The sequence below is a fragment of the Ranitomeya imitator genome, chromosome 1 (assembly GCF_032444005.1).
Source record: "Ranitomeya imitator isolate aRanImi1 chromosome 1, aRanImi1.pri, whole genome shotgun sequence".
Taxonomy (NCBI): domain Eukaryota; kingdom Metazoa; phylum Chordata; class Amphibia; order Anura; family Dendrobatidae; genus Ranitomeya; species Ranitomeya imitator.
Window position 1 is genome coordinate 946123168 of NC_091282.1, and position 27353 is coordinate 946150520.

Genomic DNA, 27353 nt, shown 5'->3' on the forward strand with positions numbered 1-27353 from the left:
CTCAGTATTTGTAAGCCAAAACCAGGAGTGGGTGTTAAATACAGAAGTGGTGCATATGTTTCTATTATACTTTTCCTCTGATTGTTCCACTACTGGTTATGGCTTATAAATACTTTAGTAAAATACTGACCAAATACTGCTAGTATGAGACGGCAGCCTTAGGGTGCTTTCACATTGGGCTCAGGACACGCTCAGAGGTCCTGTTGGGGCAAACATCTGAACCCCCCTCTTCCGGGAAAACGGGATTTGGACGTATGTGCCGACGGGGTTATAGACTACAACGGTGCCATCATTTTCGAGTACACCAACCCTCAGACACCGCGTCTGGGCGTCCGCCTCCAGTAGCGCATTTGCCCAAAAATGTTGCATGACAGAGCGCAGGTTCCCTCTGCTGGCACCATTATAGTCTATGACTCGCCCATCGCATATGCCCGCATCCCATTTTGCGATGGGGGTGTTTTCGGATAAACGTCCCGGATGGGACCACCAAAAGTGTACCAAGCGCAATGTGAACGCAGCCTTACACACGAGGCACAGTCCTGGCACTACACAGGCTGGAGGGCAGGTTTAGCACTATATGTCTGACCTAAACCCTCAGGAAAGGATGAGGGCACATGTCATGGTTACCAAGAGGCAGACCCTAGCTGCTCAGAAGATGCTGACACCTTGTATCAGTGCCGGCCATGATGCCAAACCACAAGATGTAAAATCCCCATGACGTGCTGTGATTCCTTTTATTAGCAGGCCTCCTCTCACTACACTGACACTAATGGGAATTTCCAGTCAGGAAGTGAGAACAAGAGCGACTTCTTGAGAGCAGAGAAGCTCCACACCTCCAGCCTGGGAGGAGGAGGCACCATAGTGATGAGCAGAGTCAGTAACACCCGCCCCGAGCCCCGACAAAACAAGGAAACTGAAAGGAGCTCGGCCACCACAAGAAGCCTGCGGGCTCTGGGCAGCAAGGAGCTCCTGGTCATCACTGCTGGACCCTGATGTCACCGCAGGAGAGCAGCCCCTAACAGGTAACCTGGTGTGGGACTACAAAGCCCAGCATGCTGGCAAAGTGTGGACACTTCGCAGACACTGGGCAGATGGAGCAGAATAGAGAATATGTTGCCACAGGTGAATGCATTCCTCTAGAATTATCCATCCTTATACACAGCCCTAGTATTGTCACCTGCAGGGCGAGGGTCCCGCACTCCTTATGGTGGGTACAGCCTGGCGTGGCACATTTTGTGGCCAGTCACAGTGTGGCATGAGACGTGTTGTCATCCGTCACCTTGCGTATGAATGATTACCTCCAGCCTCGCTGGCCGGCGTCATCATTCTGTGGATTTCCCACCGGTCAGATGTTTCTGACTGACAGATGCTCAAAGCTGCCAGACCTGTCAACAGCGGAGCCCAATATGGTCCCTCGGACCCCATATAACCCCATATAACGGGGTCTGTTTTAGTGGCAAGAACAGCGGCGTCAGATGGAGCGGAGCGCTTTACGCTGATGTGGACACATTAGTAGGTGCAACATGGATACAAAATGCTATTTATAAAATTGATAAATATTTGACATATTTTTTTTCTTCCACACACACAATATCTTCCCTTTATCATGAAGCGGCGACAGAGTTGCCAAATCCCAGCAAATGCTGACAGACCCCATTGACTTTCCTGGCATCTTTGTGGCTTCCTCTATTCTTGCTGCGAAAAGTGATAACAAATTTGGGTCGCAGCACATGAAAAGAAAGGATGATTTAGCCGCATTTTTCATGTTGGATTTTTACAGTGAAGTATTTTTGTGCATAAAGTAAAATATGAGAATGTCTTCACCCGTCGCTTTTGGTTTGCGGCAATGCAGTAGCAATTTATCATAACGCAGCGTGCTTAAAGTATAAGGTTTCTTCCATAGGCTTCTTATTAGAACCCCCAAAATGACTGGACAAAATTACACAAAAAGCAATAAAAAAGCATAAAACCCCCCACACGTCAAACATCAGATTTTCTGCCTGGGTTTTATTCTTCCTCCGTATACCTTTTTTTAACTGCTCGGAATAGCTTTGTGGAAAAATGTCACTCGGGGTCTTGTAGAAAATGTCACTGACCAAAAAGTGTACCAACAGTGAAGTAAAAGTCACAAATGGGGGAATTTATTAAGGCGTTTGCGTCAGGTTTTTTATGTTGAAAGTCCCCAAATTTGTCGCACATTGCTTTTGCGCAAAGGTTTGCAATTTTGGGGTTTTTACCTCACTTTGTGGGAATAGTGGACATGGTTAGCTGTGAAAATAGGTCAAAGTCCACGTTCACACGGTCAGTTTTTTATTTCACTATTTGTAAGCCAAAACCAGGAGTGATAAATGCAGAAGTGCTGACGTGTGCTGGTTTGACACTGCATTTAACTTATGGTTTTCCCATTTGTTTGAAAGTGTGAAAAATGCTGAAAATATTTCCATGCTGAAGATTTGAAAAAAAAAAAAACAATGACGGTTCAAATCTAAAATGATAAAATAAGCAGATTGTGTATGAGATTTCAGAAATCTCACTCTCTTTGATGGTACTGTAAAGTGCATTGTATTTTACCTTTGAAGAATACACAGAAAAAGTGCAGCGTGTGAATAAGTGGAGCGCCCCCAAGGGCAGTGGGGTACTCGGTACCAGGTCCTTTGGTTCACAGGGGATGTCACGGTGGCTGACCCGGTCCATGGCCCTGGGACGTCCATGTAAAAGGGAAAGGTCTTTAAAGGGGAAGTGTTCGTGACGCCACCTGTGGTATTCGGTCAGGGTGACCGACGCTGCAGCGGGGTCCGCTGGGGTGATGGAATAGCAGCTAGATGGTATACCTTCCCACAGGTGAAGTATGTCCCCAGGGCTTCCCAGTGTGTAGATGGTGGATGGTGAGAGGCGCAGTGAAGAACGAGGACATAAGGTTGCAGTCTCTTTACCTTTACTGAAGGCTTCAGCATCCACAGTCCAGAGCACAGACCACGGAGCAGGCAGAATCCGGACGGTTTGGAGGCAAGTATAGAATCCCCCTGTCCAGGTAGAAATCAGTAGCCTTCGTCTAGCGCCATGGTGTTGTAGTCCCTTACTGCTAAGTTTCTCATAAGGTCCTCACAGATGTTGTAGATGTTATGTCTCTCTCTCTGTCCCCCAGATGGATAGGACAAACCCGTATGACCGGTGGCTTGAGGCGTTGGGCAGGTAACGTGCAATTAGCTGTCCTGCCGGTCTCTTGAGCAAGGCTTAAAAGATCGTTGCTCCCCCGGTGTTCCGGCGACCGGGATCCTGCGCCTCAGAAGGAGGCAGCGTGTGTAGGGCTGTTCCCCTCCTGGAATCCACTCCTTTGCTTTGACTTCTTTCACCCTCTCTGCAATACAGTTCTCCTTCAATGTCTCTTTCTAGAAGCTGCAGCTCTCAGGGCATGCACAGCTCCATGTCCTTCTGTCTCGATTTCTGACAGGATTCCACCCCTGCCAGGGACCAACTACTTGAGCGAAGCTCAGCAAGCAACTAACTTCCTCCCCAGGCAACCAGTTTTACCTAAGTGTGAAGAGTGCCCTAATAAATAGGAACAGAGCTCCCCTTGGTGGCCTGGAGTGCGAAATGTGTTGCATATTTGTGATACCTGGATTCAGTTGTCCTTCTTTGCCTCCAAACGAAATATCACTCTCCCCTAGATGAAAATGACATTACTGCAACGACCAGGATCCTGGGGCGTTGCATAAGCACTTAAAGATAAAAACACACATGACTGCATGACGATTTCTTGTTTCAATCAGTTTTGATTTGCTAAGAAACAAAATCAGTCTTCAAATCGGTTTGGTCACCAGATTTCACAATATACAGCAATCTGCATGTGCAATATTATATAGATTTCGTAAACCTGATAAGACTGGTGTGCTTACTTTGAAAATCCATGTGAGAATAGCTGTATAATCCTCCTTGAAATTAACCTTCCTTATATTAAAGTGATCTTATGGGCATCTATAATTGATGACCTGTCTTTAGGCTAGGTTATCAATACTAGATTGGTGGAGTCCGATACCGGGCACCACCACTCCTCAGTTCTTAGTAGCTGTTGGATGGCACCATTGAAGCTCTAAAAAACTATAGGGAGAAAAATACTTTATCTAAAAAACTAATTAAAGCTGCCAAAAAGGAAACAGAGAAGCACATTGCTAAGGAGAGTAAAACTAATCCCAAACTGTTCTTCAACTATATCAATAGTAAAAGAATAAAAACTGAAAATGTAGGCCCCTTAAAAAATAGTGAGGAAAGAATGGTTGTAGATGACGAGGAAAAAGCTAACATATTAAACACCTTCTTCTCCACGGTATTCACGGTGGAAAATGAAATGCTAGGTGAAATCCCAAGAAACAATGAAAACCCTATATTAAGGGTCACCAATCTAACCCAAGAAGAGGTGCGAAACCGGCTAAATAAGATTAAAATAGATAAATCTCCGGGTCCGGATGGCATACACCCACGAGTACTAAGAGAACTAAGTAATGTAATAGATAAACCATTATTTCTTATTTTTAGTGACTCTATAGCGACAGGGTCTGTTCCGCAGGACTGGCGCATAGCAAATGTGGTGCCAATATTCAAAAAGGGCTCTAAAAGTGAACCTGGAAATTATAGGCCAGTAAGTCTAACCTCTATTGTTGGTAAAATATTTGAAGGGTTTCTGAGGGATGTTATTCTGGATTATCTCAATGAGAATAACTGTTTAACTCCATATCAGCATGGGTTTATGAGAAATCGCTCCTGTCAAACCAATCTAATCAGTTTTTATGAAGAGGTAAGCTATAGGCTGGACCACGGTGAGTCATTGGACGTGGTATATCTCGATTTTTCCAAAGCGTTTGATACCGTGCCGCACAAGAGGTTGGTACACAAAATGAGAATGCTTGGTCTGGGGGAAAATGTGTGTAAATGGGTTAGTAACTGGCTTAGTGATAGAAAGCAGAGGGTGGTTATAAATGGTATAGTCTCTAACTGGGTCGCTGTGACCAGTGGGGTACCGCAGGGGTCAGTATTGGGACCTGTTCTCTTCAACATATTCATTAATGATCTGGTAGAAGGTTTACACAGTAAAATATCGATATTTGCAGATGATACAAAACTATGTAAAGCAGTTAATACAAGAGAAGATAGTATTCTGCTACAGATGGATCTGGATAAGTTGGAAACTTGGGCTGAAAGGTGGCAGATGAGGTTTAACAATGATAAATGTAAGGTTATACACATGGGAAGAGGGAATCAATATCACCATTACACACTGAACGGGAAACCACTGGGTAAATCTGACAGGGAGAAGGACTTGGGGATCCTAGTTAATGATAAACTTACCTGGAGCAGCCAGTGCCAGGCAGCAGCTGCCAAGGCAAACAGGATCATGGGGTGCATTAAAAGAGGTCTGGATACACATGATGAGAGCATTATACTGCCTCTGTACAAATCCCTAGTTAGACCGCACATGGAGTACTGTGTCCAGTTTTGGGCACCGGTGCTCAGGAAGGATATAATGGAACTAGAGAGAGTACAAAGGAGGGCAACAAAATTAATAAAGGGGATGGGAGAACTACAATACCCAGATAGATTAGCGAAATTAGGATTATTTAGTCTAGAAAAAAGACGACTGAGGGGCGATCTAATAACCATGTATAAGTATATAAGGGGACAATACAAATATCTCGCTGAGGATCTGTTTATACCAAGGAAGGTGACGGGCACAAGGGGGCATTCTTTGCGTCTGGAGGAGAGAAGGTTTTTCCACCAACATAGAAGAGGATTCTTTACTGTTAGGGCAGTGAGAATCTGGAATTGCTTGCCTGAGGAGGTGGTGATGGCGAACTCAGTCGAGGGGTTCAAGAGAGGCCTGGATGTCTTCCTGGAGCAGAACAATATTGTATCATACAATTATTAGGTTCTGTAGAAGGACGTAGATCTGGGTATTTATTATAATGGAATATAGGCTGAACTGGATGGACAAATGTCTTTTTTCGGCCTTACTAACTATGTTGTGGCGACCTGATATAAACATTGAATTGATCTGACCAGCTTCCGCTGCCTAGAACTCACAGGAAAAGGTGATATGCCGTTCTCACCAAAGCTAATAACAGGTGGGATGTACTCGGTGTCAGAATCCCATCAATTGGATATTGATGACCTTTTAGTCAGGTCATCAATATTTAATGTGTGAAAACTCTGTAATGAGCATTTACATTTGCATGCTTTAATTCAGACCTATACAGCTGTTTTTAAATGATTCATCAAAGTAAGTACACCAGCCTTATGTTTGAGATGTGTGTAATAATGTATGCAGTTTGTATTGTAGCATCTTGTCACAGATCCTCTTGAAGACCAAGTTTAGACTTCTGTGAAACACAGTCCGTGTTCTGACCATGAAGTACGGACTGGCCACAGGCCTCCCAACCTGAGCTCGGTTGGCCCATAGGCATATATGAAGCTGCTGCGTTCATATCGGGAGACCCCGTGGCCAGTCCGTACGTCACTTTACAAGGAGCTTGTTTCACAGGTGTCTAAATTTGGCCTAAGGCTTCTTTCAGGCATCTGTGTGTTCTCATTCGATTTTTTTTAGTCATCCTAGTTGCTTCAGTTTTCTTTCCTCAATTCACTTTTTTTTACAACTTGAACTTTTATGTCCATTGACAAATAATATATCGGTTAAAAACAGATGAAACTCTGAAGTGCAATGTCTTCAATGTGTTAATCCCTTTTAAACAGTTCTTCAGAGTCTTCATAGTGGTCCAGCTCAAAGTGGATGAAAATAGGACTTAGGCCATGTTCAGTATTTCACATCAGTATTTGTAAGCCAAAATCAGGAGTGAACAATCAGAGGGAAAGTATAATAGAAACACGGGCGCCACTTCTGCATTTATCACCCACTCCTGGTTTTGGCTTATAAATGCTGATGTAAAATACTGACCAAATACTGAGCGTGTGAACGAGGCCTTAGTTTGAGCCTCATGAACCAGAGATAAAGATCCATTTTTAAAACTGATGTATGGATCGATAACACTCTATGTCTCAGTGTACTGTCCAAGAAAAAAAATGGAGAGCACAAGGACGTGTCACCAGCATGGGTGACTATAGCCTTAAGGCCCCTTCACATTAAGCGACACTGCAGCGATACCGACAACGATCCGGATCGCTGCAGCGTCGCTGTTTGGTCGCTGGAGAGCTGTCACACAGACCGCTCTCCAGCGACCAACGATGCCGGTAACCAGGGTAAACATCGGGTAACTAAGCGCAGGGCCGCGCTTAGTAACCCGATGTTTACCCTGGTTACCATGCTAAAAGTAAAAAAAAACAAACACTACATACTTACCTACAGCCATCTGTCCTCCAGCGCTGCGCTCTGCTTCTCTGCACTCCTCCTGTACTGGCTGTGAGCCGGAAAGCAGAGCGGTGACGTCACCGCTCTGCTTTCCGGCTCACAGACAGTACAGGAGGAGTGCAGAGCACAGCGCTGGAGGACAGACGGCTGTAGGTAAGTATCTAGTGTTTGTTTTTTTTTACTTTTAGCATGGTAACCAGGGTAAACATCGGGTTACTAAGCGCGGCCCTGCGCTTAGTTACCCGATGTTTACCCTGGTTACCAGTGAAGACATCGCTGGATCGGTGTCACACACGCCGATCCAACGATGTCAGCAGGAGTCCAGCGACGAAATAAAGTTCTGGACTTTATTCAGCGACCAACGATCTCCCAGCAGGGGCCTGATCGTTGGTCGCTGTCACACATAACGATTTCATTAACGATATCGTTGCTACGTCACAAATAGCAACGATATCGTTAACAATATCGTTATGTGTAAAGGTACCTTTAGGTGGGGTCGCACTCAGCAGATTTTGTAGAATCTCCAGAAAACTTGGACAATTTGTTTCTAATTTGTCACCCGTATGCAATCCACCCTTTTTGTGTAACTGTACCCTTGTGGCTAATCGCATTAAGTATATATGTTAATACACATGTGACAGATAGGATATCTGTACACCTGAAGATTTAGAAATTCCACTACCCTAAAGGTACCGTCACACTAGACGATATCGCTAGCGATCTGTGACGTTGCAGCGTCCTCGCTAGCGATATCGTCCAGTGTGACACGCAGCAGCGATCAGGCCCCTGCTGTGATATCGCTGGTCGGGGAAGAAAGTCCAGAACTTTGTTTCGTCGCTGGATCTCCCGCTGACATCGCTGAATCGGCGTGTGTGACGCCGATTCAGCGATGTCTTCGCTGGTAACCAGGGTAAACATCGGGTTACTAAGCGCAGGGCTGCGCTTAGTAACCCGATGTTTACCCTGGTTACCAGCGTAAAAGTAAAAAAAAACAAACACTACATACTTACCTACCGCTGTCTGTCCCCGGCGCTCTGCTTCTCTGCTCTGGCTGTGAGCACAGCGGCCGGAAAGCAGAGCGGTGATGTCACCGCTCTGCTTTCCGGCTGCCCGGCGCTGTGCTTCTCTGTACTGGCTGTGAGCGCCGGGCAGCCGGAAAGCAGAGCGGTGACGTCACCGCTCTGCTTTCCGGCCGCTGTGCTGGACAGACAGCGGTAGGTAAGTATGTAGTGGTTGTTTTTTTTACTTTAACGATGGTAACCAGGGTAAACATCGGGTTACTAAGCGCGGCCCTGCGCTTAGTAACCCGATGTTTACCCTGGTTACCGGGGACCTCGGGATCGTTGGTCGCTGGAGAGCTGTCTGTGTGACAGCTCTCCAGCGACCAAACAGCGACGCTGCAGCGATCCGGATCGTTGTCGGTATCGCTGCAGCGTCGCTTAGTGTGACGGTACCTTAAGGATTTGCTCACACAGATGATTTTAGGGTCTATTTACACACCATGGGCAAATTTGGCATTTTGTCAAGGTTTCACAAAATCTGGCAAAACTGTGATTAGACCACCATGTGTGAGAAATATTCTGGTCAGCTGTCCGTTATTTTCAGTGGATTTGAAAGAAGATCCTTTTAAAGGGAGATTTCCATCTAACAAATGATTACTAGTGATGAGCGAATCTACTCGTTACTCGAGATTTCCCGAGCACGCTCGGGGGTCCTCCGAGTATTTTTTAGTTCTCGGAGATTTAGTTTTTCTTGCCGCAGCTGAACGATTTACATCTGTTAGCCAGCATAAGTACATGTGGGGATTCCCTAGCAACCAGGCAACCTCGAGTAACGAGTATATTCGCTCATCACTAATGATTACATATCCAGTATGGGGGAGTATGGGGTTTTACATCTTAGTTGTACCCACTACTTGGACCCCACTGATTGACATAATTGAAGACTTTTGTCCTCTCTTCTCCCCTGGCTACAAAACCACAACTAGGTGTTGAATGGAGTGGCACATATGTGACCCACTACTCCTTTTAAATCTACTGCTCTTAGAAAAATGTGGGATGAGTACCACTCGGCTATCTTTGCATTTTCAGTTCCAGGTAAGGGAACACAAGGCAGGAGTGTCCTGTTCAAGTTCTTGGTTTCAAGAAAAGAGTGCAGATAAATGGATTTAATGTTTCATTTTCCAGCTTACTACTGCCTTTAAAGGGATTGTCACATGTTCTTTAAAGGGTAAAAATTGCAAAGTGTTTGCAAAAGGAAGCAACTGAAAAATGTACAACTTGCAAAGCTCCTCCATTGGAATGCAATCATTTTTAATTTTGTTTACTTCCTATCACGTAGGTCACCAGCTATCACTGCAGTCCAACAGGGTGGCCAAACGTGTACAGTGCTTACACGCCTTTTCTGATAAGGCTTTTAGGTGCTTTTATGAAGCTGGTGAGATCATTGGAGCACAATGTTAGGGCTCTTTCACACGTCAGCGTCTCCAATATGTGTGGTGACAGTTTTCACACGTATCAGAGACACTTTCACACGTAGACCCATTCAAGTGAATGGGTCTGTACATGGTCAGTGTGTTTCCATGGAGCGTGTGTCCGTATGACCCACACGTAGACATGTCCGTTTTACTGGCAGCACGGGCCGCAAAACGTCCTGCACACGGATGATACACTGGAATGTCATCCGTGTGACACGTCCCGGTGCCTGAGAAGCGGCAGTACAGTAGGCCCTGTTCCCCAGCGTCGGGTGCTGAAGACGGCTCTCATCATTCTCCCCTGCTCTGCCGGCGAGCAACGCAGCAGAGGAGAATGATGAGAGTTGTATTCAAGTCAGAACAATGACAGCAGGCGGCGGCTGATGGGACTATTACTCCCATCAGCCCTCACCTGCTGCTGCTAATAACAGTGACAGCAGGAGCAGTTGATCGGAGTACTCCTCACCTGCCATCTGCGCTGTAAATAAATAAATAAATGAAAAATCTGGCTTGGGTTCCCATGAATTTTCTATATCCAGCCAGGCGAAAGTCACAGCTGGGGGCTGCAACCCTCAGTTGTCAGCTTCAGCAAGGCTGGTTATCAAGAATAGAGGGGTCCTCACACTGTTTTTTATTTATTATTTAAATAAATAATTAAAAAAATGGCGTGGGGTGCCCCTTAATTTTTTACAACCAGCCGTGCTAAAGCTGACAGCTGGGGGCTGGTATTCTCATGCTGGTAAGGGGCCATGGATATTGACCCCCCCAGCCTAAAAATAGAAGCCTTTAAGGGTGTGAAAGCACCCTTACTGGTCATTGCAATTCTGACTTTGATAATAAGGTGTCTGCTGAAAAGTTTTCTTAAAAGAACAGGAAGTATAAATCTAAAAAAGCCCCAGTCACCAGTGTGAAAATTGCAAGATTACCATTTAAAAAAAAAAATAATTAAACAATATGTTTAAACAATAGGTCCTATTTTCTGGTCTTAACTTCCCTTTAATGAAAGCCGTAATACCATAGTTTGTTGTAGTAATGGCACAAGTACAAAATTATACATGTGTAACCTCACTCTAATGACTCGGATCAAATATACCATCAATCTCAGCTGGTTTAGTCTCTAAGTGCCATGGTCATTGCTCCCTTTGTCACTCTATTGACACCTCTGAAATTCAATCTCATAGTCAGAGGAACTAAAAAAGATTTATTAAAAGAGGAACAATAATGTTTATCAAACTGAAATAAAAAAAAAAACATACATTTTTCATTTAGGCCATGTTCACTTGTCCACTTGTCATCAGTTAATAACAGATGGAGCGCTAAACCCCCACCAAACAAAACAGATCCATTACATCGCAGCAAAGATGGATGCAAAATGGAAACTATAGTTTCTGTTTTTGAATGAATCCGTTTTGATTGATTCGCAACAGATTTTATTGTATTTCTGCTTCCATTTAATAAAGTTTGTTTCCATTTTTTATGATCGCAAAGTACATCCAAAACTAAAATTAAATACTGTATATGTAAACAGAGCCTTAGCTCCGTCAGTAATTGGTCCCTCTTGAAAACAATGAAAGACAATGTTAGAACACTCTGCCCCAACACGTCCGACTATCAACCACAGTCGGATCCTTCAGACGGAACCTGAAAACTCATCTCTTCAGGAAAGCCTACAGCCTGCACTGACACCGCTGCTGCCTCATCACCAACGAAGCTACCGCCTCACCAACACCGGAGCTACCGCCTCACCAACACCGGAGCTACCGCCTCACCAACACCGGAGCTACCGCCTCACCAACACCGGAGCTACCGCCCCACCAACACCGGAGCTACCGCCCCACCAACACCGAAGCTACCGCCTCACCAACACCGAAGCTACCGCCTCACCAACACCGGAGCTCCTGCAACCCTCAACCTACTGTCTCCTTCCCCATAATCCTGTAGAATGTAAGCCCGCAAGGGCAGGGTCCTCGCCCCTCTGTATCAGTCCGTCATTGTTAGTTTGTTTACTGTATGTGATATTTGTAACTTGTATGTAACCCCTTCTCATGTACAGCACCATGGAATCAATGGTGCTATATAAATAAATAATAATAATAACACTGTTTTTTGTTCATTGTGCCTCTCAAAAAATAAGATAAAGTGTTATGTTGTAGGTACCCCAGTGTGGTAACACTGGATATTAAAACATTCCACACAAAAAAAAACAATAATAATAATAATATAATAATAATTTTTATTTATATAGCGCCAACATATTCCGCAGCGCTTTACAAATTATAGAGGGGACTTGTACAGACAATAGACATTACAGCATAACAGAAATACAGTTCAAAACAGATACCAGGAGGAATGAGGGCCCTGCTCGCAAGCTTACAATCTATGAGGAAGAGGGGAGACACGAGAGGTGGATGGTAACAATTGCTTTAGTTATTCGGACCAGCTATAGTGTAAGGCTCAGGTGTTCATGTAAAGCTGCATGAACCAGTTAACTGCCTAAGTATGTAGCAGTACAGACACAGAGGGCTAATACTGCATAAAGTGTATGAGAACATGATGCGAGGAACCTTTTTTTTTTTTTTTTTTATTATAAATAGGCCACACAGGGATCGTTAGGTTAATGCATTGAGGCGGTAGGCCAGTCTGAACAAATGAGTTTTTAGGGCACGCTTAAAACTGTGGGGATTGGGGATTAATCGTATTAACCTAGGTAGTGCATTCCAAAGAATCGGCGCAGCACGTGTAAAGTCTTGGAGACGGGAGTGGGAGGTTCTGATTATTGAGGATGCTAACCTGAGGTCATTAGCGGAGCGGAGGGCACGGGTAGGGTGGTAGACTGATACCAGAGAGGAGATGTAGGGTGGTGCTGAGCCATGGAGTGCTTTGTGGATGAGGGTAGTAGTTTTGTACTGGATTCTGGAGTGGATGGGTAGCCAGTGTAATGACTGGCACAGGGTAGAGGCATCGGTGTAACGGTTGGTGAGGAATATGATCCTGGCTGCAGCATTCAGGACAGATTGGAGCGGGGAGAGTTTTGCAAGAGGGAGGCCGATTAGTAGAGAGTTACAATAGTCCAGACGAGAATGAATAAGTGAAACAGTCAGAGTTTTTGCAGAGTCGAAAGTAAGAAAAGGGCGAATTCTAGAAATGTTTTTGAGATGCAGGTAAGAAGAGCGAGCCAGTGATCGGATGTAGGGGGTGAATGAAAGGTCAGAATCAAGTAGGACCCCAAGGCAGCGGGCATGTTGCTTTGGAGTAATGGTGGAACCGCACACGGAGATGGCAATGTCAGGCAAAGGTAGGTTAGTAGAGGGAGAGAACACGAGGAGTTCAGTTTTTGACAGGTTTAGTTTCAGATAGAGGGAGGACATGATGTTAGAGACAGCGGTAAGACAATCACTGGTGTTTTCTAAAAAGGTCGGTGTGATATCGGGAGCAGAAGTGTATAATTGGGTGTCGTCAGCATAGAGATGGTACTGGAAACCAAATCTACTGATTGTTTGTCCAATAGGGGCAGTATACAACGAGAAGAGTAGGGGGCCTAGGACTGATCCTTGAGGAACCCCAACAGTAAGGGGAAGGTGAGAGGAGGATAACTCTTACAGTTATGTTAATGGCAAAATAAGAAAAAAGAATGATGTGAAATATAAACCCTTTTGTTTCCCTAACCCCTTTCCGACAAGTGATGTACATGTTGGGTGACAACATATTGAGCAGGCTCAGGAACTGAGCCTGCACTGTTCCCCACAGATGCTGGCAGTATAATACAGCCACTATTTTGTTGTACTGATAAGTTGTCTTAGCAGCCAGAGGCATGCTGAAGGTCCCCATGGCTTCCTACGAAGCCCGGCTGGCTGGGTGGCATAGTGGGAAGTAATTTTGACTATTTACTGCAATAAAAAAGCCATTACCAGGTGAAACGTGCGTTGGAGGAAACAGGAATTATTGGGTATGGACTTCATAATGTTGTTGGATATCCTTTTTACTTTATTGCCTATGCCTTCTCTATTTTATAATGCATGCTTGCAAATGTATGTATGTGTAGGCTATATAATGGGTTTTCTTTGATAATATATGAGTCTATGATTGTGTCCATATACCCACTCCAATTATTGCCCTGGGGTTTTGCATATTTTGTTGTTTGGTTTTCGCCTTTCACGGCGTTGGGTCTCCATGGTGAGAAAGGGGTGGACTCTACAGATGATCTTCACGGGCAAGAGATTCTATATAAGACTTGAAGGAAATATTGGTGTCAGACATAACGCCCAGATGGCGCACTTGCTGCCTAAGTGTTATGGTGGTGCCACACACGGAGAGGACGATGTCAGATTTAGGGAGGTAAGTAGACGACGGGAGCAGAAGATGTTCACTGTTGGAAAAGTTGAGTTTTAGAAAGAGAGCGGAGATGATGTTGGAAACTGCCGACAGACAGTCACTGGTGTACTGTAGTACAGCAGGGGTAATTCAGGGGATGAAGTGTATAGTAGTGTGTAATCTTTAAGATAGTGCTGAAAGCCAAATTTGCTGATTGTCCAAATGGGGCTGTGTAGAGAGAGAAGAGAGCCAAGGACTGAACACTGAAGGACCCCAATAGTGAGAGGAAGAGGAGAAAAAATGGAGCCAGCGAACGATACACTGTAACAGCGGTCAGAAAGATAGGAAGAGAACCAGGAGAGAGCTTTTTTGCCAATTGAGTGGAGCATAGAAAGTAAGAGATGGTGGTCAACAGTGTCGAAAGCAGCGGAGAGGTCAAGAAGAATGAGCAGAGAGTAGTCAATGTTATGTTTTGCTGTCAAAAGGTCATTGGTCCCTTTGATGAGTGCAGCTTCTGTAGAATGTAGGGGGTGTAAGCCAGACTGTGATGGATCTAGAAGAGAGTAAGTGGAGAGGTAATGGATAAGGCGGCAGTAGACCTGGTGCTCCAAGAGTTTAGAGATAAAGGGGAGATTGAAAACTGATCTGTAATTATTTGTGCAGGATGGGTCAAGAAAGTTTTTTTTTAATAATTGTGTAATGATAGAGTGTTTGAAGGAGATAGGGAAGAGAGACTAGAGTAGGTGTTAGGGAATGAGGTAAGTAGTGCATGTAGTAGGATGAGAAGCAGAGAGGAGCCTGGAGACTTCTTCTGTGATTGGGTCAACTTTGGAGAGTGGGCCAGAGGAGATGTGGGGAGGGGTGGCAGTCATGGCATTTGGTGGCTAGGAGCTGATTTCTTGATGGATATTTTCTATTTTCTCTGTAAAGTATGAGGCCAGATCATCGGCACAGATGTCTGTGATAGTGGCCTGCGCTTTAGGACTGAATAAGGAGTGAAAGGTGTCGAAGAGTTTTTTGTTGTTGGATAGTGAGGTGATCATAATGGTGAAGTAGGTCACTTTGGCCCTGTGAAAGGCAGAGTTACAGGTTCTTAGCATAAATTTATAGTGGACAAGTTTTCTGGTGTGCGATTTTTTTTTTTCTTCATAGGCTTTCGGCACTCCTAGAGCATCTATCACCGAATAGTGCTCAAATCATATAAGACATAACCTTTAAAGGGAACCTGTCACCCCCAAAATCGCGGGTGAGGTAAGCCCACCGGCATCAGGGGCTTATCTACAGCATTCTGTAATGCTGTAGATAAGCCCCCGATGTATCCTAAAAGATGAGAAAAAGACGTTAGATTATACTCACCCAGGGGCGTTCCCACTGCGGTCTGGGTCCGGCGCCTCCCATCTTCATCAGATGACGTCCTCTTCTGGTCTTCACGCTGTGGCTCCAGCGCAGGCGTACTTTGTCTGCCCTGTTGAGGGCAGAGCAAAGTACTGCAGTGTGCAGGCGCCGGGAAAGGTCAGAGAGGCCCGGCGCCTGTGTTCTGCCTGTTCCCTTTAATAAATCTCAATATAAAAAATCTCAATATAAAAAATCTCAATAAAAAGTCATACACAATTTTTTCAGTCAACACCCCATAAAATGATATGAATCTGCTATTTGGCACAAAAGAGAAGCAATATTTCACCCTAATAGGTTACTATAATAACCCTTCCTACCAGCGGAGGTTGGCACCCTAGACCTGTGCATTGGCGCCCCCGCTCACCGTCGACTCTCCCTTTCCCTAAACAACCTTATCCAGATAGGGTGCACAGAAAAAAAATTATTGTACCACATGCAGTAAAATTAGTACCCAACCTCTGATACACCATATGGTACATGCAATATATCAGAGAGGGAGGAAATTGACCAAAGGCAAAACACCAAAATCAAATAGAGTTTAGAAAAATAGGCAGATATTAGTTGTATTGTATATTGCCTTAAAAAATTAGTGTTGGGAACAATATCCTTCATAGATCATCAGCATGCAGATACTTCTCCGATACTATCCTTATTGCACTATAGTCAGATTTCACAATATAGGTGTCAAAATTGATAATATCCCAGCATTTCCATCATAGGCAATCACTGTGTCATATCTCAATCGATATTATATTTACCGTATATTGCACGTTGGCCAAAAAAGGAACATATATCAAAAACAAGTTCCAATAGCACATAGTAAGGGGAAAAAAAATGTTGTCAACAAAAAGGCCAAGGTGCTATTAATTATACTCATCAGAGGGATTAGATAGTCAATTTAGACCCTCTGTTCATTATAGTCATTCAAAGAGGTTTTAGTACCCCATGTACACCAACAAATGGCCAGTATGCATATTTCTCGATGCGTTTCTCCAAGGATTGGTTCTTTAGGAGAACATACTGGTATAGATATCCCATAATAGGGAGACTTATCTTGTCTATAGATCAGGGCGACAACGTGGGAATAATGCCATATTTTCACGTGTCAGGAGCCGATATCCGCCATCTTTTCAAACCTCCTTTCAACCCCTCATTTTATGGCATCTAGCCTTATTGCTTCTGGGGGGTCCCTACATCCGCATCCTGTGTTCTTGGAATGCAGATGCTTTCCACCCAGTGCGGGCGCACATATCCACATCCTAGTACCGACGAGATGCACACTATTGTACGTCATATGAAGGCAGTCCCGGCTCTTGGAGCACAAATGCGTTCCATAAGGTGGATCATATGACCATTTGTTATCTGATTCAAAACACCATTTTCTGAGGGGTATAGTTTTTAAATGGGGGTAACCAGTTTGTTACAAAATAATAAAATAAATATAGTATACAAATATTGATATGGGCCAAAACCCATTAGGGTCAGTGAGCCCACATAACAGGGTTTCCTCCAGGATAGTCCAGCAGGGAGGTAAGGGCTACCAAACCAAAGAACACTATATAGGGATATGGGGTCACAATAAACAGCCAAACTGTAGCTGCTCATGTAGGCCATCTGGAGACACACTATTCATATGATGAATCCATCTTGCCTCCTTTTGTAGAAGTAGACAAGTAGACGGTCCCAGTCCCCCCCTCTCCCCCCCTTTTTGGCAGTGTAGCCATATACTGAAAACAGTGCAATTTTCTATGATGGATTTCCCTAACATGTCTCGAGATTGGGGTATCCCGGGCATTGAGAATATCCCCCACATATTCACCCACCCTCCTACGTAGTTCCCGCTTGGTTTTCCCTATATAGTTAATAGGGCATGTACACTGGAAGAGATATATAACTCCTACCGTTTTACAATTTGAAAAATGTATACATTGATGTATTCTGCCTGTACTTGTACTAGAAAAGTTGTTAGTTTTTCGAATGTACTTGCAGAATTTACATTTTCCACATTTGAAATGACCTTTTTCCCTATTCTCCAACCAAGCCGGTGCTCTCACTATAGGGGGGTAAGAGTTATGTACCAATTGATCCCGTATGGATATGCCCCTACAGTATGTAATAGAGGGAAAGTCAGGGATAAAATCACATATCTCTGGATCCATTTTTCAATATACTCCAATATTTATTTAGGGCCTGCGTTATCTCTCCTGCTTTATCATCAAAAGTGCCATTCAGTCTTATTTGGTGATACAAACCATCCCGCTCTCTACTCTTAAGTAGTGATGTTCTGTCCCTGTCTTTAGCCCCCTTATATGCTACATTTAATGTATTCAAGGGATACTCCCTATTCAGGAACCTATCCCTCAAATCTTGTGCCTGTAAGCAATATTTTGAGTCTGACGAACAGTTTCTTCTCACACAAAGATATTGACTTTTAGGGATCCCCCTCCTCAAGCTGAGAGGATGATGGCTACTCCAATGTAGGAGATTATTTGTAGCGGTGGGATTGCGGAATACCTCCGTAGTTATCTGTCCGGTATCATCCCGACTGATTTTCACATCCAGAAAATTGATGGACTCATATTTTATTTCAGAAGTCAATTTTAGACCCAGAGAGTTATCATTTAACTCTCCCACAAAACTGGAAAAAATTTCCGGACTAACAGACCACCAAGACATCATCCAGATAGCGCCCCCAAAATAATATTTTGGGACTCCACCATGAGGCCTCATCTTCCCCAAACACAACGGTGTCCTCCCACCAGCCCAGGAACAGATTAGCATAAGTGGGAGCACAGGGGCTCCCCATTGCTGTGCCCCTGAGCTGGTGGAAGAACTTACCATTGAAAGGGAAAAAATTATGCTCGAGTATGAACCTCATCAATCGCAGTACAAATTGATTATGTGCCAAACACTGTAGTCCCCTAGGCCTAAGGAAATACTCCAATGCCCTCAGTCCCACATCATGTGGGATATTGCTCAATAGGGCTTCTACATCAATTGATGCTAGATAGACGTTTTCGCCCACAGTCACATCCTCCAGCTTAAGGAGGAGATCCGATGTGTCCCTAAAATAGACGGTAGGGACACTACAAATGGCCTAAGGATTTTATCTACATATAAACCAGAATTTTGTGTGATGGATCCAATTCCAGCCACAATAGGGCTGCCTTTAAGGGGATTGAGCCCCTTTTGCACCTTTGGCAATGCATAAAAAACCGCCAGGACTGGAAACCTAGGGTACATAAATTCACGTTCAGTTTTTGATATAACTTTTTGGGATAAAGCCTCAGACAACAACTCTTCCAATTTTCTTGTAAAAGCCTTTGTTGGATCCTCCTTTAAGATTTCATATGTCTCCTCATCCTTCAGTATCCTATTGCACATCTGCAAATAGTTTCCATGATTTAAGACTACAAGATTACCCCCCTTTTCCAAGGGTTTAAAAATTAGATTTTTGTTGTCTGCAAGCCCATCCAATGTTTCCCTTTCCAATCTGGATATATTTGAATAATGTTGTGCAGGAGCTCCATTAACCAAACCTAATTCTTTGGTAACCAGTTTAATAAACATCAATATTATTATATTCCATACACGGGGGCATCTTAGTACTCTTCACCCTCAGGTCTGTAAATGGTCCCAGTCCTGGCTCTCTTTCAGCCTCTCCCATTAATTCCGTAAGTGCTCTTACACTCGGAAGATCTTCCTCCGCAATTTCCAAGGACGCACACTCAGCACGGTCATGTATCTTAAAAAACTTTTTCCATTTTAATTTTCGGGCAAAAAGGTTGATATCCTTTATCAATCCAAATTCATCAAAATGGTTCGTAGGCACAAAGGATAATCCCTTTGACAATACTGTCTCCTCCAGATGGGATAATGAGTAATTAGAGATATTAATGATTTTATTCTCATCTACTTTTTTACAGCAGTATGGTCCCCCATTTTTCCCCAAAGGGTCTGATCCTATTTGAGATTAAGGGAGCTTAGTCTCCAGAAATGCGTTGAGATTCACACCCAGATGGTTTGTGCTGAAGTTTGTACCCTCTATGTTACAAGTTTGTGAATAAAGAAATTTTATCTTCACAAATGGTGGAGCTGGACATTTTTCTTCTTTTGGACTTTACACGTTTGGACACAGCGGGTCCGTGCTCCCGAAGCTCAACTAATGCATCACGGGTGAGCTGGTTTATTTTTTTTTCTGATCCTATACCGCTCCCCTTCTCTAAAAAAGATACTGAAGATGAGGATGATGTTGTAGAGGGAACTACTGGGGAAGGGTCTCTTCGATAACTGCTTCTCGTGGGCATATATGTTGTCCTCTCCTGTCTTTCCCATTTTGCTCTAAAATTTCTTCTCCTAGTTCCACCTCTACCACCCCTCCCTCCTGAGGAAATATTGACTCCCCGATCGGTGTCAGAGAAATCAATATCCGATGATGAGATATCCACTGTACTTTCCACTCTTCGTTCTTTCCGGAGAAAAGAGTAGACTTTTTTCTCTTTAAACTCCAGTAAGTCCTTAGTGAATTGTTTGTGTTTTCTACTTTTTATCTTCCCCTGAAATTGTTCACTAGTCATTTGTAGGGATGCTTCCCTCCTGGAGAAGTCTACATGTGCCTTATATTTTAGAATATCATCCGTTAGCTCAGCTAGTTTTTTAGTAGTCTTTTCCAATGTAATCTTTTCCTCCTCTAGCAGTATATTCATAAGTCTAAGAGGACATTCAGTAAGTTCTTTTTCCCACTTTTCTAAAAGTGCAGGTGTTCTTGCTCTCTGTGCTGGTGTGATAGATAACCTCAGACCCCTGAGAATTATTCTCTGTTTTATATAACTCTCTAAAGATTTTGTTTCCCACCACGATTTTACATTATCCTTATAGCATGAAGTGAGATTGAAAAATAGTGTTCTAAGGTCCTTTGGTTTAGATCCATATTTCTGTTCCGCCTCAGAGAATGCATCAATGGCATCAGCAACCCATTGCTCCCTATCCACTTTTCCCGAGAGGAACCCCGCCATGAAATAGATTAAGACTAGTCACCAAATTTCAAGTAGTAGAGACACAAAACTTTATCAACTATCACCGAATAGTGCTCAAATCATATAAGACATAATCTTTAATAAATCTCAATATAAAGTCATGCACAATTTTTTCAGTCAACACCCCATAAAATGATATGGCTCTGCTATTTGGCACAAAAGAGAATGAATATTTCACCCTAATAGGTTACTATAATAACCCTTCTTACCAGTGGAGGTTTACCCTAGACCTGTGCATTGGTGCCCCCGCTCACCGTCGTCTCTCCCTCCCTTTCCCTGATTGGCACTTTTGATGATAAAGCAGGAGAGGTAAAGGAGAGGTAAAGCAGTCCCTAAATAAATATTGGAGTACATTGAAAATGGATCCAGAGATAAGTGATTTTAGCCCTGACTTTCCCTCTATTACATACCGTAGGGGCAGATCCATACGGGATCAATTGGTACATAGCTCTTACTCCCCTATAGTGAGAGCACCGGCTTGGTTGGAGAATAGGGAAAAAGGTCATTTCAAATGTGGAAAATGTAAATTCTGCAAGTACATTCGAAAAACTAACAACTTTTCTAGTACAAGTACAGGCAGAATATATATCAATGTAGACATTTTTCAAATTGTAATACGGTAGGAGTTATATATCTCTTCCAGTGTACATGCCCTATTGACTATATAGGGAAAACCAAGCAGAAACTACGTAGGAGGGTGGGTGAACATGTGGGGGATATTCTCAGTGCCTGGGATACCCCAATCTCGAGACATGTTAGGGAAATCCATCATGGAAAATTGGACTGTTTTCTGTTGATGGCTATGGAAGTGGTTACACCGACAAAAAATGGGGGGGGGGGGGAGACTGGGACCATCTACATCTACAAAAGGAGGCAAGATGGATTCATCGTATGAATAGTGTGTCTCCAGAGTGGGCAAGGATTTGTGAGCGTGAAGGAGAGAATGTTGTAGTCAGAGAGGGGAAGAAGTGAGTTATCTAGGTATCAGATTGAACAGAGGCGGACGAAGACCAGATCAAGGGTTTTACCGTCTTTGTGTGTGTCAGAGGTTGTGAGAGGCCAAGAGAAGTGGTTAGAGATAAAATCTGGGATGCAGATGGGGAGGTAGGGCGCTTTATGTGGATGTTCAAGTCTCCCAGGATAAGGGTTGGTAATTCTGAGAACATGAAGTGGGGCAGCCAGGCAGAAAAATGGTCAAGGAACTGGATGGGTGAGCCTGGTAGATGTATATGACCTCTTCTCTGAGGTAGAGGGGATGGATGAGCCTGATGGTATGGACCTCAATTGAGCCTACTCCACTACCAAGTCTGTTTGCAGATCTCGTGGAATGGGAAAAATGTAAGCCGCCGTCAAAAAAGGGGGGACCTCATGCCGTTTCTTAAAATTATTTATTTAAATAATTTAAATAAACACCGTGGGGACCCCTCTAATCTTGATAACCAGCCTTGCGAACCCTGACAGCTTAGGGTTGCAGCCCCCAGCTGTCAGTTTGCCTGGCCGGTTATAGAAAATTCAAGGCAACCCACGCCGTTTTTTTAAATTTACTTATAGTGCAGGTGGCGGGTGATGAATACTCCCATCAGCGGCTGCCTGCTGTCACTGGTAATAGCGGCAGAAGGTGTTGGCTGTTGAGAGTAATAGTCCGATCAGTCACTGCCTGCTGTCGCTGTTATCAGTTGAATACAACTCTCATCATTCCCCCCTGTTCGCACTAATCATCAGCAGAGCAGGGGAGAATGATGAGAGCTGTCTTCAGCACCCGGCGCCAGGGAACAGCGCTTACTGTAGCGCTTCTTCCCTGGTGCTGGTGCATGTCACACAGATAATGTGTGACATGTGTGTTCTCCGTGTGCACATGTGTGGGACGTTTTGCGGTCCGTGCTGACTGTATAAAAAACGAACATGTTTACGTAAGGGTCACACACGGTCCGTGGAAACAAACTGACATGTGTACAGACACATTCACTTTAAACCTGTTGCTGAAAGTGTAATATGCATTTTGGGGAACATAATAATCTATTAGGACATTGTAGTGTTAAATCTGTCACTTATTAACTTTGGTCATATATTTATATTGGAACCTCCAGACTTCTGCCTGATCGGTGATACATTTTCTGTGTTATCGATCTACGCTCACACTTCCTTCTTTTCAGCTTCCTGTGTTGAATCATCATGGACCATTGTTCTTATCAGGGTAGGTTCACATGAACATGTAAAAAATTGTTCAAAGTTTCATTCAGGAAAGTGGGACGATTTTTTTTTCTCTTGTCATCCGTGTGCAGTCCATTTTTTTGACTGCACAACATATTACATTTACAAGGCCATTGCAAGGTAGAAAAACTGATGTTATACTGTGGCTCTGTATGGCATACGATTGTTTTCACACACCCATAGATAAGAATAGCCCCTTAACAACCGCTGATACGCCTTTTAACGGTAGCAGTTAATGGTACTTATTCCTCAGCGTCGCTTTTTAACGGCCCTGAGAAATAAGGTTAAAGCGCCCCCAGCATCGTAAATTCTCTGGGGTCTCGGCTGCCAGGGGTAGCTGAGACCCCGGAGAACATGATTCAGGTCGGTTTTTACTGTCCCCAGTGTTGTGATCACCATTGTCCAGTTCCAAGGCTATAAACATCGACCTTCAGCCGTCGACTTTCCCTCTGCTGGTTAAGAAAATTTTGCGGGCGCTCATGTCATTTTTTTCAGAAAAATAATCTTTTAATAATTAACCAGATACCCAGATAGATTAGCGAAATTAGGATTATTTAGTCTAGAAAAAAGACGACTGAGGGGCGATCTAATAACCATGTATAAGTATATAAGGGGACAATACAAATATCTCGCTGAGGATCTGTTTATACCAAGGAAGGGGACGGGCACAAGGGGGCATTCTTTGTGTCTGGAGGAGAGAAGGTTTTTCCACCAACATAGAAGAGGATTCTTTACTGTTAGGGCAGTGAGAATCTGGAATTGCTTGCCTGAGGAGGTGGTGATGGCGAACTCAGTCGAGGGGTTCAAGAGAGGCCTGGATGTCTTCCTGGAGCAGAACAATATTGTATCATACAATTATTAGGTTCTGTAGAAGGACGTAGATCTGGGTATTTATTATGATGGAATATAGGCTGAACTGGATGGACAAATGTCTTTTTTCGGCCTTACTAACTATGTTACTATGTAAATACATGTACAGTAAGCTGCACTCACACTGTATTAATTGCATTTGTCATTGACACCTGTATGTCTACCTATTCTATGTGTACAGTGGGTACGGAAAGTATTCAGAACCCTTTACATTTTTCACTCTTTGTTTCATTGCAGCCATTTGGTAAATTCAAAAAAGTTCATTTTTTTTCTTATTAATGTACACTCTGCACCCCATCCTGACTGAAAAAAACTGAAATGTAGAAATTTTTGCATATTTATTAAAAAAGAAAAACTGATTTATCACCTGGTCATAAGTATTCAGCCCCTTTGCTCAGTATTGCGTAGAAGCACCCTTTTGAGCTAGTACAGCCATGAGTGATCTTGGGAATGATGCAACAAGTTTTTCACACCTGGATTTGGGGATCCTCTGCCATTCTTCCTTGCAGATCCTCTCCAGTTCCATCAGGATGGATGGTGAACGTTGGTGGACAGCCATTTTCAGGTCTGCTTACATATGCATCTGTATGGCTTATGACTGGTCACTGATCCCTCACTGACCTGCCTGCTATTTTACATACTGCCCCCTATTTTACATACTGTATCTGTTGTTGTTTTTAAAAAATTGCATTCATCATGTACATGATCAGATCTATAATTTCCATATTTTTATTTTATTTAGTCATATAAATTTTTTTAGAAAAAAAACCCTCTTCCTCAAAATGACGACGGCCGAACCTGCGCAGTAGCATAATTTGGAACGCGATAGACGCTACTGTGCAGCCGCAGCCGGTGCCATCTTGGTGGAGACAATTTTTTTTCCGCTAGCAAATTGATGCCGTTGATATTACCTGCGCAGTAGCATCTATCGCATTTCGAATTATGTTACTGTGAAGGTGCAGCTGGCGCCATTTTGACTACCTCCACCTGTGGCACGCACAGAGAGGAGGTAACGATAAGCTTAGAAATCTGACAGTCCATTGATGTACGAGGCCAGATGACTTGATTGTCCCAACCTGTATTCTCTAAATGTCTTTGAGAGTTCAGTGTTAGTCAGTGAAGCAGCTCTGCATTTTTTTTTTGTATTTTTCTTCAGTTTTAGCCATTATGCTGCTGTAATGTGGAGTCTTTCTAGACATGAGCAGATCCTTATTTTTTATAGTTCACAACTTCTCTTTCAGGCATTCCTCCACAGGTTTGGAGGAAGGTGGAAGGAGGTCATCCCTTGCTGCTGGAGTGTTCAAATAAGGCCTCTTTCACATTTCCTTCTTTTTGAAGACGTTGCAATGCGTCGTTCTGTGCAAAAAACGCATCCTGCAAAGTTGCCCGCAGGATGCGTTTTTTTGCACATAGACTTGTATTAGGCTACGTTCACACTAGCGTTATGCTAGTGTGCGTCGGGTTAGCGTCGGGCGACGCAGCGGCGACGCACGCGTCATGCGCCCCTATATATAACATGGGAGACGCATGCGTTTTTGTTTGTTGCGTTGTGCGACGCATGCGTCTTTTTTGCCGCTAGCGTCGGACCAAGAAAACGCAACAAGTTGCATTTTTCTTGCGTCCGATTTTCGGCAAAAAACGACGCATGCGTCGCAAAACGCAACGTTTTTGCTTTTTTTTGCGTTTTTGCATGCGTTTTGCCGCGTTTTTGCGTGCGTTGTGCGTTGCGTCGCCGACGCAGCGGCGCACAACGCTAGTGTGAACGTAGCCTTACTGACGCATTGCGACGTATGGACACACGTTCCATACGTCGTGCACTGGATGAGTTGGTGATTGGCGGACCGTCGTCACAAAAAAACATTCAATGTAACTTTTTTTTGTGCAACGCGTCCGCCATTTTCGACTGCACATGTGCAGCCGAAACTCCGCCCCCTCCTCCACGGACTGCAGAGTGGGCAGCGGATGCGTCGAAAATTTGCATCCGCTGCCCACTTCGTGCAAAAAATTCACAACATCCGTCGGTACGTCGTCCCGACGCATTGTGATAGGCCCATACCGAAATGTGAAAGAGGCATTACATGCATAGATTGTCCTTCATATTTGCAGCAATGGGTCATCAACATATTAACAAACATTGTTCAATTATCATGTGCCTTTGTTTCCAAAAGATAGTAGAACAATACTAGGACTGCAATACTAGGACAAATACAGTAGCTGATCAGCAGCCATTTAACAAATGGCAGCTAGTGAACATTAATTCAGTTGACAATGAGTTAGCATTCATTCTCACATGAACATAATTAATGTCCCTGGGCCTACTGAAATAATATGTCTGGATAATCTACTATATAATTGTCTAAGGGTCACTTCCATCTTTCTGTCTGTCTGACCTTCTGTCACAGATATTCATTGGTCGCGGCCTCTGTCTGTCATGGAATCCAAGTCGCTGATTGGTCTCGCCAGCTGCCTGTCATGGCTGCCGCGACCAATCAGCGACGGCCACAGTCCGATTAGTCCCTCCCTACTCCCCTGCAGTGAGTGCCCGGCGCCCGCTCCATACTCCCCGCAGTCACCGCTCACACAGGGTTAATGCCAGCGGTAAAGGACCACGTTATGCCGCAGGTAACTCACTCCGTTACCGCCGCTATTAACCCTGTGTGACCAAGTTTTTACTATTGATGCTGCCTATGCAGCGTCAATAGTAAAAAGATCTAATGTTAAAAATAATAAAAAAAATAAAAAATCATTATATACTCACCTTTCGCGACGCTCCGGTGACTGCTCCATGCAAGCGGCAGGTTCCGGTGCTAAGGATGGTATGCGACAAGGACCTGCCATGACAACACGGTAATGTGACCGCGACATCATCACAGGTCCTGCGCGCCTGCGCGAGAAGGACCTGCCATGATGTCACGGTCATGTGACCGCATTGTCATCACAGGTCCTGCGCGAGAAGGACCTGCCATGACGTCACGGTAATGTGACCGCAATGTCATCACAGGTCCTGCGTGCCTGCGCGAGAAGAACCTGCCATGACGTCACGGTCATGTGACCGCAACGTCATCACACCCTGGGACCGGAAGCTGCCACATGCACCACGCACAGGCGGCAGAACTACAAGGGGCCCTCGGATCGGAAGGTGAGTATATGTTTATTTTTTATTTTTTAACCTATGACATACGTGGCTGGGCAATATACTACATGGCTCTGTGCTGTATACTACGTCGCTGTGCAATATACTACATGGCTCTGTGCTGTATATTACGTCGCTGTGCAATATACTACATGGCTCTGTGCTGTATACTACGTCACTGGGCAATATACTACGTAAGTGGGCAATATACTACGTGGCTGGGCAATATACTACGTCACTGGGCAAAATACTACGTAACTGGGCAATATACTACGTGGCTGGGCAATATACTACGTGGCTGGGCAATATACTACGTAGCTGGGCAATATACTACGTGGCTGGGCAATATACTACGTGGCTGGGCAATATACTACGTTACTGGGCAATATACTACATGGCTGGGCAATATACTACGTGGCTGGGCAATATATTACGTGGCTGGGCAATATACTACGTAGCTAAGAAATATACAACGTGGCTGGGCAATATACTACGTAGCTGGGCAATATACTACGTGGCTGGGCAATATACTACGTTACTGGGCAATATACTACATGGCTGGGCAATATA

At 44.1% G+C, this 27353-nt stretch overlaps 1 protein-coding gene across 2 annotated transcripts in view; it reads left to right on the plus strand.

Moving 5' to 3' along the window:
* Nucleotides 1-887: 887 nt before the first annotated feature.
* The window catches only part of NFKB1 (nuclear factor kappa B subunit 1), a 161223-nt gene continuing 134757 nt past the window's right edge, over nucleotides 888-27353 (plus strand). For both annotated transcript variants that reach the window (XR_011316755.1, XM_069743654.1), the window contains exon 1: nucleotides 888-1022. The gene's annotated coding sequence lies outside the window, so the exon portion shown is untranslated. The remainder of the gene's footprint in view (nucleotides 1023-27353) is intronic.